General features: G+C 41.9%; 13 non-coding genes across 13 annotated transcripts; all 13 read left to right on the forward strand.

The window, feature by feature from the left end:
- The first annotated feature begins 172 nt into the window (after nt 1-172).
- trnat-agu (transfer RNA threonine (anticodon AGU)) lies at nt 173-246 on the forward strand. The gene has a single exon. It is a non-coding gene; the product is annotated as a tRNA-Thr (tRNA).
- Nucleotides 247-519: 273 nt separating this feature from the next.
- On the forward strand, nt 520-591 carry trnah-gug (transfer RNA histidin (anticodon GUG)). Its single transcript has one exon. It is a non-coding gene; the product is annotated as a tRNA-His (tRNA).
- A 510-nt stretch (nt 592-1,101) lies between these two features.
- On the forward strand, nt 1,102-1,175 carry trnat-agu (transfer RNA threonine (anticodon AGU)). The gene has a single exon. It is a non-coding gene; the product is annotated as a tRNA-Thr (tRNA).
- Nucleotides 1,176-1,448: 273 nt separating this feature from the next.
- trnah-gug (transfer RNA histidin (anticodon GUG)) lies at nt 1,449-1,520 on the forward strand. Its single transcript has one exon. It is a non-coding gene; the product is annotated as a tRNA-His (tRNA).
- Nucleotides 1,521-2,030: 510 nt separating this feature from the next.
- Nucleotides 2,031-2,104, forward strand: trnat-agu (transfer RNA threonine (anticodon AGU)). Its single transcript has one exon. It is a non-coding gene; the product is annotated as a tRNA-Thr (tRNA).
- A 274-nt stretch (nt 2,105-2,378) lies between these two features.
- On the forward strand, nt 2,379-2,450 carry trnah-gug (transfer RNA histidin (anticodon GUG)). Its single transcript has one exon. It is a non-coding gene; the product is annotated as a tRNA-His (tRNA).
- A 509-nt stretch (nt 2,451-2,959) lies between these two features.
- On the forward strand, nt 2,960-3,033 carry trnat-agu (transfer RNA threonine (anticodon AGU)). The gene has a single exon. It is a non-coding gene; the product is annotated as a tRNA-Thr (tRNA).
- Nucleotides 3,034-8,590: 5,557 nt separating this feature from the next.
- trnat-agu (transfer RNA threonine (anticodon AGU)) lies at nt 8,591-8,664 on the forward strand. Its single transcript has one exon. It is a non-coding gene; the product is annotated as a tRNA-Thr (tRNA).
- Nucleotides 8,665-8,938: 274 nt separating this feature from the next.
- On the forward strand, nt 8,939-9,010 carry trnah-gug (transfer RNA histidin (anticodon GUG)). The gene has a single exon. It is a non-coding gene; the product is annotated as a tRNA-His (tRNA).
- A 509-nt stretch (nt 9,011-9,519) lies between these two features.
- Nucleotides 9,520-9,593, forward strand: trnat-agu (transfer RNA threonine (anticodon AGU)). The gene has a single exon. It is a non-coding gene; the product is annotated as a tRNA-Thr (tRNA).
- A 274-nt stretch (nt 9,594-9,867) lies between these two features.
- On the forward strand, nt 9,868-9,939 carry trnah-gug (transfer RNA histidin (anticodon GUG)). The gene has a single exon. It is a non-coding gene; the product is annotated as a tRNA-His (tRNA).
- A 507-nt stretch (nt 9,940-10,446) lies between these two features.
- Nucleotides 10,447-10,520, forward strand: trnat-agu (transfer RNA threonine (anticodon AGU)). Its single transcript has one exon. It is a non-coding gene; the product is annotated as a tRNA-Thr (tRNA).
- Nucleotides 10,521-11,432: 912 nt separating this feature from the next.
- trnat-agu (transfer RNA threonine (anticodon AGU)) lies at nt 11,433-11,506 on the forward strand. Its single transcript has one exon. It is a non-coding gene; the product is annotated as a tRNA-Thr (tRNA).
- The last annotated feature ends 1,238 nt before the right edge of the window (nt 11,507-12,744 follow it).

The following is a 12,744-nucleotide window of genomic DNA, read 5'->3' on the forward strand; positions in this document are numbered from 1 at the left end:
TTCATCTCGAGACCCAAATGAAAAATGTACTGTCCTCGAATGACCAATATTAGTAAAAGACATCTCTTTTGTGATGTGATTTTGCTAGACAGAGATGTGGGTTAAATTAATGAGACTGGTTTGATAAAAATAGGTGTTGGTGTTCACATCTGCAAAATATATCTCTTTCATGGGTGCTGTGGCTTAGTTGGTTAAAGTGCCTGTCTAGTAAACAGGAGATCCTGAGTTCAAATCTCAGCAGTACCTTTTCAAGCATTTTATTGTACACATTGGTGGAGAAGGTCAGAGGGGAGGGCACTCAGGTTTTCTCACCAATCGGTTTAGAGAATTAGAGATGATGTGAGGAGGATGCAATTGAGATATTCCAATGTCACGGAAAAGGGCACTTTTTGAATGTGTAAAGCTCGACTGTTTCTTCACTTTATTCATTATCGAGACCAATATGAAAAGTGTTTAGCCAGCTTGTGCACATCACTTTCACAGCCTATGTAGGCTTTACAAAGCCACCTCTTGTAGCCAGCCATGATCGTATAGTGGTTAGTACTCTGCGTTGTGGCCGCAGCAACCCCGGTTCGAATCCGGGTCACGGCACTGCAATGTAATTTCAGAAGGGTTGTTTTTGAACAGGTTAAGACTTACTCTGAAAGCTAAGAAACTCAGCAACTCTGCCTTTTGACAAAGTTCCCCAGCATATCGTAGGTTAATTACTTACACGAACTGAGTCATCTGCTGTTTCAGAGGTTTTTACCATTTTTAAGCTCTAGAGCCAAATGAGAAATGCAGTGTCCTCGAACGACCAACATTATGAAGAAATAGTGTATGATTCTGAATGTTTACTCATATCTCATACCCACCTATATGACATGTTAATAACTGCTTTGGGTCCCAAATCATAGTTTAAGAATCCATGTCAGAGGTTCTTGAGTTTATTCATCTCGAGACCCAAATGAAAAATGTACTGTCCTCGAATGACCAATATTAGTAAAAGACATCTCTTTTGTGATGTGATTTTGCTAGACAGAGATGTGGGTTAAATTAATGAGACTGGTTTGATAAAAATAGGTGTTGGTGTTCACATCTGCAAAATATATCTCTTTCATGGGTGCTGTGGCTTAGTTGGTTAAAGTGCCTGTCTAGTAAACAGGAGATCCTGAGTTCAAATCTCAGCAGTACCTTTTCAAGCATTTTATTGTACACATTGGTGGAGAAGGTCAGAGGGGAGGGCACTCAGGTTTTCTCACCAATCGGATTAGAGAATTAGAGATGATGTGAGGAGGATGCAATTGAGATATTCCAATGTCACGGAAAAGGGCACTTTTTGAATGTGTAAAGCTCGACTGTTTCTTCACTTTATTCATTATCGAGACCAATATGAAAAGTGTTTAGCCAGCTTGTGCACATCACTTTCACAGCCTATGTAGGCTTTACAAAGCCACCTCTTGTAGCCAGCCATGATCGTATAGTGGTTAGTACTCTGCGTTGTGGCCGCAGCAACCCCGGTTCGAATCCGGGTCACGGCACTGCAATGTAATTTCAGAAGGGTTGTTTTTTGAACAGGTTAAGACTTACTCTGAAAGCTAAGAAACTCAGCAACTCTGCCTTTTGACAAAGTTCCCCAGCATATCGTAGGTTAATTACTTACACGAACTGAGTCATCTGCTGTTTCAGAGGTTTTTACCATTTTTAAGCTCTAGAGCCAAATGAGAAATGCAGTGTCCTCGAACGACCAACATTATGAAGAAATAGTGTATGATTCTGAATGTTTACTCATATCTCGCGACCCACCTATGACATGTTAATAACTGCTTTGGGTCCCAAATCATAGTTTAAGAATCCATGTCAGAGGTTCTTGAGTTTATTCATCTCGAGACCCAAATGAAAAATGTACTGTCCTCGAATGACCAATATTAGTAAAAGACATCTCTTTTGTGATGTGATTTTGCTAGACAGAGATGTGGGTTAAATTAATGAGACTGGTTTGATAAAAATAGGTGTTGGTGTTCACATCTGCAAAATATATCTCTTTCATGGGTGCTGTGGCTTAGTTGGTTAAAGTGCCTGTCTAGTAAACAGGAGATCCTGAGTTCAAATCTCAGCAGTACCTTTTCAAGCATTTTATTGTACACATTGGTGGAGAAGGTCAGAGGGGAGGGCACTCAGGTTTTCTCACCAATCGGATTAGAGAATTAGAGATGATGTGAGGAGGATGCAATTGAGATATTCCAATGTCACGGAAAAAGGGCACTTTTTGAATGTGTAAAGCTCGACTGTTTCTTCACTTTATTCATTATCGAGACCAATATGAAAAGTGTTTAGCCAGCTTGTGCACATCACTTTCACAGCCTATGTAGGCTTTACAAAGCCACCTCTTGTAGCCAGCCATGATCGTATAGTGGTTAGTACTCTGCGTTGTGGCCGCAGCAACCCCGGTTCGAATCCGGGTCACGGCACTGCAATGTAATTTCAGAAGGGTTGTTTTTGAACAGGTTAAGACTTACTCTGAAAGCTAAGAAACTCAGCAACTCTGCCTTTTGACAAAGTTCCCCAGCATATCGTAGGTTAATTACTTACACGAACTGAGTCATCTGCTGTTTCAGAGGTTTTTACCATTTTTAAGCTCTAGAGCCAAATGAGAAATGCAGTGTCCTCGAACGACCAACATTATGAAGAAATAGTGTATGATTCTGAATGTTTACTCATATCTCGCGACCCACCTATGACATGTTAATAACTGCTTTGGGTCCCAAATCATAGTTTAAGAATCCATGTCAGAGGTTCTTGAGTTTATTCATCTCGAGACCCAAATGAAAAATGTACTGTCCTCGAATGACCAATATTAGTAAAAGACATCTCTTTTGTGATGTGATTTTGCTAGACAGAGATGTGGGTTAAATTAATGAGACTGGTTTGATAAAAATAGGTGTTGGTGTTCACATCTGCAAAATATATCTCTTTCATGGGTGCTGTGGCTTAGTTGGTTAAAGTGCCTGTCTAGTAAACAGGAGATCCTGAGTTCAAATCTCAGCAGTACCTTTTCAAGCATTTTATTGTACACATTGGTGGAGAAGGTCAGAGGGGAGGGCACTCAGGTTTTCTCACCAATCGGATTAGAGAATTAGAGATGATGTGAGGACGATGCAATTGAGATATTCCAATGTCACGGAAAAAGGGCACTTTTTGAATGTGTAAAGCTCGACTGTTTCTTCACTTTATTCATTATCGAGACCAATATGAAAAGTGTTTAGCCAGCTTGTGCACATCACTTTCACAGCCTATGTAGGCTTTACAAAGCCACCTCTTGTAGCCAGCCATGATCGTATAGTGGTTAGTACTCTGCGTTGTGGCTGCAGTAAGAACCCCCCGTATTGAATCCGGGTCACGGCACTGCAATGTAATTTCAGAAGGGTTGTTTTTGAACAGGTTAACTTATCTTAAAGGATGAAACAGTCAGAGATCACCAAGCGCATCTGCTGTTTCAGAGGTTTTTACATTTTTAGCTTCTGAGTGCATATCAGCTAGAACATTATGAAGAAATAGATGATTCTGAATGTTTACTCATATCTCGTTATGTCTCTGGCCCCTCCCAGTTAGGGGGTTTGATGAGCTCCACAGCAGAGTCTCACAACTCAATCGCTGGTTGAAAATACTGTTTTCTGCCCCTCCCAAAAGATAGAATTTGTAGATAATTGGCCCTCTTTCTGGGACTCACCCACAAACAGGACCAAGCCTGACCTGCTGAGGAGTGACGACTCCATCCTAGCTGGAGGGGTGCTCTCATCTTATCTACCAACATAGACAGGGCTCTAACTCCTCTTGCTCCACAATGAAATAGGGTGCAGGCCAGGCAGCAGGCTGTTAGCCAGCCTGCCAGCATAGTGGAGTCTGCCACTAGCACAGTCAGTGTAGTCAGCTCAGCTATCACCATTGAGACCGTGTCTGTGCCTCGACCTAGGTTGGGCAAAACTAAACATGGCGGTGTTCGCCTTAGCAATCTCACTAGGATAAAGACCACCTCCATTCCTGTCATTACTGAAAGAGATCATGATACCTCACATCTCAAAATAGGGCTACTTAATGTTAGATCCCTTACTTCAAAGGCAATTATAGTCAATGAACTAATCACTGATCATAATCTTGATGTGATTGGCCTGACTGAAACATGGCTTAAGCCTGATGAATTTACTGTTTTAAATGAGGCACTCACCTCCTGGCTACACTAGTGACCATATCCCCCGTGCATCCCGCAAAGCGGGAGTGTTGCTAACATTTACGATAGCAAATTTCAATTTACAAAAAAAAAAAAAAGACGTTTTCGTCTTTTGAGCTTCTAGTCATGAAATCTATGCAGCCTACTCAATCACTTTTTATAGCTACTGTTTACAGGCCTCCTGGGCCATATACAGCGTTTCTCACTGAGTTCCCTGAATTCCTATCGACCTTTGTAGTCATAGCAGATAATATTCTAATCTTTGGTGACTTTAATATTCACATGGAAAAGTCCACAGACCCACTCCAAAAGGCTTTCGGAGCCATCATCGACTCAGTGGGTTTTGTCCAACATGTCTCTGGACCCACTCACTGTCACAGTCATACGCTGGACCTAGTTTTGTCCCATGGAATAAATGTTGTGGATCTTAATGTTTTCCTCATAATCCTGGACTATCGGACCACCATTTTATTACGTTTGCAATTGCAACAAATAATCTGCTCAGACCCCAACCAAGGAACATCAAAAGTCGTGCTATAAATTCACAGACAACACAAAGATTCCTTGATGCTCCAGACTCCCTCTGCCTACCCAAGGACACCAGAGGACAAAAATCAGTTAACCACCTAACTGAGGATCTCAATTTAACCTTGGCAATACCCTAGATGCAGTTGCACCCCTAAAAACTAAAAAAATGTCTCATAAGAAACTAGCTCCCTGGTACACAGAAAATACCCGAGCTCTGAAGCAAGCTTCCAGAAAATTGGAACGGAAATGGCGCCACACCAAACTGGAAATCTTCCGACTAGCTTGGAAGGACGGTACCGTGCAGTACCGAAGAGCCCTTACTGCTGCTCGATCATCCTATTTTTCTAACTTAATTGAGGAAAATAAGAACAATCCGAAATTCCTTTTTGATACTGTCGCAAAGCTAACTAAAAAGCAGCATTCCCCAAGAGAGGATGACTTTCACTTTAGCAGTGATAAATTCATGAACTTCTTTGAGGAAAAGATTATGATTATTAGAAAGCAAATTACAGACTCCTCTTTAAACCTGCGTATTCCTCCAAACCTCAGTTGTCCTGAGTCTGCACAACTCTGCCAGGACCTAGGATCAAGAGAGACGCTCAAGTGTTTTAGTACTATATCTCTTGACACAATGATGAAAATAATCATGGCCTCTAAACCTTCAAGCTGCATACTGGACCCTATTCCAACTAAACTACTGAAAGAGCTGCTTCCTGTGCTTGGCCCTCCTATGTTGAACATAATAAACGTCTCTCTATCCACTGGATGTGTACCAAACTCACTAAAAGTGGCAGTAATAAAGCCTCTATTGAAAAAGCCAAACCTTGACCCAGAAAATATAAAAAACTATCGGCCTATATCGAATCTTCCATTCCTCTCAAAATTTTTAGAGAAGGCTGTTGCGCAGCAACTCACTACCTTCCTGAAGACAAACAATGTATACGAAATGCTTCAGTCTGGTTTTAGACCCCATCATAGCACTGAGACGGCACTTGTGAAGGTGGTAAATGACATTTTAATGGCATCGGACCGAGGCTCTGCATCTGTCCTCGTGCTCCTAGACCTTAGTGCTGCTTTTGATACCATCGATCACCACATTCTTTTGGAGAGATTGGAAACCCAAATTGGTCTACACGGACATGTTCTGGCCTGGTTTAGATCTTATCTGTCGGAAAGATATCAGTTTGTCTCTGTGACTGGTTTGTCCTCTGACAAATCAACTGTAAATTTCGGTGTTCCTCAAGGTTCCGTTTTAGGACCACTATTGTTTTCACTATATATTTTACCTCTTGGGGATGTTATTCGAAAACATAATGTTAACTTTCACTGCTATGCGGATGACACACAGCTGTACATTTCAATGAAACATGGTGAAGCCCCAAAATTGCCCTCGCTAGAAGCATGTGTTTCAGACATAAGGAAGTGGATGGCTGCAAACTTTCTACTATTAAACTCGGACAAAACAGAGATGCTTGTTCTAGGTCCCAAGAAACAAAGAGATCTTCTGTTGAATCTGACAATTAATCTTAATGGTTGTACAGTTCTCAAATAAAACTGTGAAGGACCTCGGCGTTACTCTGGACCCTGATTTCTCTTTTGAAGAACATATCAAGACCATTTCGAGGACAGCTTTTTTCCATCTACGTAACATTGCAAAAATCAGAAACTTTCTGTCCAAAAATGATGCAAAAATGAAAAATTCATCCATGCTTTTGTCACTTCTAGGTTAGACTACTGCAATGCTCTATTTTCCGGCTACCCGGATAAAGCACTAAATAAACTTCAGTTAGTGCTAAATACGGCTGCTAGAATCCTGACTAGAACCAAAAAATTTGATCATATTACTCCAGTGCTAGCCTCTCTACACTGGCTTCCTGTCAAAGCAAGGGCTGATTTCAAGGTTTTACTGCTAACCTACAAAGCATTACATGGGCTTGCTCCTACCTATCTCTCTGATTTGGTCCTGCCGTACATACCTACACGTACGCTACGGTCACAAGACGCAGGCCTCCTAATTGTCCCTAGAATTTCTAAGCAAACAGCTGGAGCAGGGCTTTCTCCTATAGAGCTCCATTTTTATGGAATGGTCTGCCTACCCATGTCAGAGACGCAAACTCGGTCTCAACCTTTAAGTCTTTACTGAAGACTCATCTCTTCAGTGGGTCATATGATTGAGTGTAGTCTGGCCCAGGAGTGGGAAGGTGAACGGAAAGGCTCTGGAGCAACGAACCGCCCTTGCTGTCTCTGCCTGGCCGGTTCCCCTCTTTCCACTGGGATTCTCTGCCTCTAACCCTATTACAGGGGCTGAGTCACTGGCTTACTGGGGCTCTCTCATGCCGTCCCTGGAGGGGGTGCAAAGCACCTGAGTGGGTTGATTCACTGTTGTGGTCATCCTGTCTGGGTTGCCCCCCTTGGGTTGTGCCGTGGCGGAGATCTGGGGTGGGCTATACTCAGCTTGTCTCAGGATGGTAAGTTGGTGGTTGAAGATAGGATGGTCTGGTGGATGTCCCTCTAGTGGTGTGGGGGCTGTGCTTTGGCAAAGTGGGTGGGGTTATATCCTTCCTGTTGGCCCTGTCCGGGGTGTCCTCGGATGGGGCCACAGTGTCTCCTGACCCCTCCTGTCTCAGCCTCCAGTATTTATGCTGCAGTAGTTTATGTGTTGGGGGCTGGGGTCAGTTTGTTATATCTGGAGTACTTCTCCTGTCCTATTCGGTGTCCTGTGTGAATCTAAGTGTGCTCTTCTCTAATTCTCTCCTTCTTCTTTCTTTCTCTCTCTCTCGGAGGACCTGAGCCCTAGGACCATGCCCCAGGACTACCTGACATGATGACTCCTTGCTGTCCCCAGTCCACCTGGCCATGCTGCTGTTCCAGTTTCAACTGACCTGAGCCCTAGGACCATGCCCCAGGACTACCTGACATGATGACTCCTTGCTGTCCCCAGTCCACCTGGCCATGCTGCTGCTCCAGTTTCAACTTCCACCTGACTGTGCTGCTGCTCCAGTTTCAACTGTTCTGCCTTATTATTATTCGACCATGCTGGTCATTTATAAACATTTGAACATCATGTTCTGTTATAATCTCCACCCGGCACAGCCAGAAGAGGACTGGCCACCCCACAAAGCCTGGTTCCTCTCTAGGTTTCTTCCTAGGTTTTGGCCTTTCTAGGCAGTTTTTCTTCCACCGTGCTTCTTACACCTGCATTGCTTGCTGTTTGGGGTTTTAGGCTGGGTTTCTGTACAGCACTTTGTAGATTTCAAAGCTGATGTTGAAGCCAGCCATGATCGTATAAATTTGATTTGATTTGATTTGATTTGAGTAACCCCGGTTCGAATCCGGGTCACGGCACTGCAATGTAATATCAGAAGGGTTGTTTTTTGAACAGGTTAAGACTTACTCTGAAAGCTAAGAAACTCAGCAACTCTGCCTTTTGACAAAGTTCCCCAGCATATCGTAGGTTAATTACTTACACGAACTGAGTCATCTGCTGTTTCAGAGGTTTTTACCATTTTTAAGCTCTAGAGCCAAATGAGAAATGCAGTGTCCTCGAACGACCAACATTATGAAGAAATAGTGTATGATTCTGAATGTTTACTCATATCTCGCGACCCACCTATGACATGTTAATAACTGCTTTGGGTCCCAAATCATAGTTTAAGAATCCATGTCAGAGGTTCTTGAGTTTATTCATCTCGAGACCCAAATGAAAAATGTACTGTCCTCGAATGACCAATATTAGTAAAAGACATCTCTTTTGTGATGTGATTTTGCTAGACAGAGATGTGGGTTAAATTAATGAGACTGGTTTGATAAAAATAGGTGTTGGTGTTCACATCTGCAAAATATATCTCTTTCATGGGTGCTGTGGCTTAGTTGGTTAAAGTGCCTGTCTAGTAAACAGGAGATCCTGAGTTCAAATCTCAGCAGTACCTTTTCAAGCATTTTATTGTACACATTGGTGGAGAAGGTCAGAGGGGAGGGCACTCAGGTTTTCTCACCAATCGGTTTAGAGAATTAGAGATGATGTGAGGAGGATGCAATTGAGATATTCCAATGTCACGGAAAAAGGGCACTTTTTGAATGTGTAAAGCTCGACTGTTTCTTCACTTTATTCATTATCGAGACCAATATGAAAAGTGTTTAGCCAGCTTGTGCACATCACTTTCACAGCCTATGTAGGCTTTACAAAGCCACCTCTTGTAGCCAGCCATGATCGTATAGTGGTTAGTACTCTGCGTTGTGGCCGCAGCAACCCCGGTTCGAATCCGGGTCACGGCACTGCAATGTAATTTCAGAAGGGTTGTTTTTGAACAGGTTAAGACTTACTCTGAAAGCTAAGAAACTCAGCAACTCTGCCTTTTGACAAAGTTCCCCAGCATATCGTAGGTTAATTACTTACACGAACTGAGTCATCTGCTGTTTCAGAGGTTTTTACCATTTTTAAGCTCTAGAGCCAAATGAGAAATGCAGTGTCCTCGAACGACCAACATTATGAAGAAATAGTGTATGATTCTGAATGTTTACTCATATCTCGCGACCCACCTATGACATGTTAATAACTGCTTTGGGTCCCAAATCATAGTTTAAGAATCCATGTCAGAGGTTCTTGAGTTTATTCATCTCGAGACCCAAATGAAAAATGTACTGTCCTCGAATGACCAATATTAGTAAAAGACATCTCTTTTGTGATGTGATTTTGCTAGACAGAGATGTGGGTTAAATTAATGAGACTGGTTTGATAAAAATAGGTGTTGGTGTTCACATCTGCAAAATATATCTCTTTCATGGGTGCTGTGGCTTAGTTGGTTAAAGTGCCTGTCTAGTAAACAGGAGATCCTGAGTTCAAATCTCAGCAGTACCTTTTCAAGCATTTTATTGTACACATTGGTGGAGAAGGTCAGAGGGGAGGGCACTCAGGTTTTCTCACCAATCGGTTTAGAGAATTAGAGATGATGTGAGGAGGATGCAATTGAGATATTCCAATGTCACGGAAAAAGGGCACTTTTTGAATGTGTAAAGCTCGACTGTTTCTTCACTTTATTCATTATCGAGACCAATATGAAAAGTGTTTAGCCAGCTTGTGCACATCACTTTCACAGCCTATGTAGGCTTTACAAAGCCACCTCTTGTAGCCAGCCATGATCGTATAGTGGTTAGTACTCTGCGTTGTGGCCGCAGCAACCCCGGTTCGAATCCGGGTCACGGCACTGCAATGTAATTTCAGAAGGGTTGTTTTTGAACAGGTTAAGACTTACTCTGAAAGCTAAGAAACTCAGCAACTCTGCCTTTTGACAAAGTTCCCCAGCATATCGTAGGTTAATTACTTACACGAACTGAGTCATCTGCTGTTTCAGAGGTTTTTACCATTTTTAAGCTCTAGAGCCAAATGAGAAATGCAGTGTCCTCGAACGACCAACATTATGAAGAAATAGTGTATGATTCTGAATGTTTACTCATATCTCGCGACCCACCTATGACATGTTAATAACTGCTTTGGGTCCCAAATCATAGTTTAAGAATCCATGTCAGAGGTTCTTGAGTTTATTCATCTCGAGACCCAAATGAAAAATACTGTCCTCGAATGACCAATATTAGTAAAAGACATCTCTTTTGTGATGTGATTTTGCTAGACAGAGATGTGGGTTAAATTAATGAGACTGGTTTGATAAAAATAGGTGTTGGTGTTCACATCTGCAAAATATATCTCTTTCATGGGTGCTGTGGCTTAGTTGGTTAAAGTGCCTGTCTAGTAAACAGGAGATCCTGAGTTCAAATCTCAGCAGTACCTTTTCAAGCATTTTATTGTACACATTGGTGGAGAAGGTCAGAGGGGAGGGCACTCAGGTTTTCTCACCAATCGGATTAGAGAATTAGAGATGATGTGAGGAGGATGCAATTGAGATATTCCAATGTCACGGAAAAAGGGCACTTTTTGAATGTGTAAAGCTCGACTGTTTCTTCACTTTATTCATTATCGAGACCAATATGAAAAGTGTTTAGCCAGCTTGTGCACATCACTTTCACAGCCTATGTAGGCTTTACAAAGCCACCTCTTGTAGCCAGCCAGCCATGATCGTATAGTGGTTGGTTAGTACTCTGTTGTGGCCGCAGCAACCCCGGTTCGAATCCGGGTCACGGCACTGCAATGTAATTTCAGAAGGGTTGTTTTTTGAACAGGTTAAGACTTACTCTGAAAGCTAAGAAACTCAGCAACTCTGCCTTTTGACAAAGTTCCCCAGCATATCGTAGGTTAATTACTTACACGAACTGAGTCATCTGCTGTTTCAGAGGTTTTTACCATTTTTAAGCTCTAGAGCCAAATGAGAAATGCAGTGTCCTCGAACGACCAACATTATGAAGAAATAGTGTATGATTCTGAATGTTTACTCATATCTCGCGACCCACCTATGACATGTTAATAACTGCTTTGGGTCCCAAATCATAGTTTAAGAATCCATGTCAGAGGTTCTTGAGTTTATTCATCTCGAGACCCAAATGAAAAATGTACTGTCCTCGAATGACCAATATTAGTAAAAGACATCTCTTTTGTGATGTGATTTTGCTTTGTATTAATTAGAGACTGGTTTGGTCAAAAATAGGTGTTGGTGTTCAAAGAGATGTGGGTTAAATTAATGAGTTGGTTTGATAAAAATAGGTGTTGGTGTTCAAGCATTCATCTGCAAAATATATCTCTTTCATGGGTGCTGTGGCTTAGTTGGTTAAAGTGCCTGTCTAGTAAACAGGAGATCCTGAGTTCAAATCTCAGCAGTACCTTTTCAAGCATTTTTAGCATTTTATTGTACACATTGGTGAGAAGGTCAGAGGAGAGGGCACTCAGGTTTTCTCACCAATCGGATTAGAGAATTAGAGATGATGTGAGGACGATGCAATTGAGATATTCCAATGTCACGGAAAAAGGGCACTTTTTGAATGTGTAAGCTCGACTGTTCTTCACTTTATTCATTATCGAGACCAATATGAAAAGTGTTTAGCCAGCTTGTGCACATCACTTTCACAGCCTATGTAGGCTTTACAAAAAGCCACCTCTTGTAGCCAGCCATGATCGTATAGTGGTTAGTACTCTGCGTTGTGGCCAGCAGCAACCCCTGAGAACACAGTTGAATCCGGGTCACGGCACTGCAATGTGTTTCAGATTTCAGAAGGGTTTTTTTTGAACAGGTTAAGACTTACTCTGAAAGCTAAGAAACTCAGCAACTCTGCCTTTTGACAAAGTTCCCAGCAGCATATCATAGGTATTATTTACTTACACGAACTGAGTCATCTGCTGTTTCAGAGGTTTTTACCATTTTTAAGCTCTAGAGCCAAATGAGAAATGCAGTGTCCTCGAACCAACATTATGAAGAAATAGTGTATGATTCTGAATGTTTACTCATATCTCGCGACCCACCTATGACATGTTAATAACTGCTTTGGGTCCCAAATCATAGTTTAAGAATCCATGTCAGAGGTTCTTGAGTTTATTCATCTCGAGACCCAAATGAAAAATGTACTGTCCTCGAATGACCAATATTAGTAAAAGACATCTCTTTTGTGATGTGATTTTGCTAGACAGAGATGTGGGTTAAATTAATGAGACTGGTTTGATAAAAATAGGTGTTGGTGTTCACATCTGCAAAATATATCTCTTTCATGGGTGCTGTGGCTTAGTTGGTTAAAGTGCCTGTCTAGTAAACAGGAGATCCTGAGTTCAAATCTCAGCACCTTTTCAAGCATTTTATTGTACACATTGGTGGAGAAGGTCAGAGGGGAGGGCACTCAGGTTTTCTCACCAATCGGTTTAGAGAATTAGAGATGATGTGAGGAGGATGCAATTGAGATATTCCAATGTCACGGAAAAGGGCACTTTTTGAATGTGTAAAGCTCGACTGTTTCTTCACTTTATTCATTATCGAGACCAATATGAAAAGTGTTTAGCCAGCTTGTGCACATCACTTTCACAGCCTATGTAGGCTTTACAAAGCCACTTTGTAGCCAGCCAGCCGTGATCGTAT

Source organism: Oncorhynchus nerka, linkage group LG20 (assembly GCF_034236695.1).
Source record: "Oncorhynchus nerka isolate Pitt River linkage group LG20, Oner_Uvic_2.0, whole genome shotgun sequence".
In the NCBI taxonomy this organism is placed as follows: Eukaryota; Metazoa; Chordata; class Actinopteri; order Salmoniformes; family Salmonidae; genus Oncorhynchus; species Oncorhynchus nerka.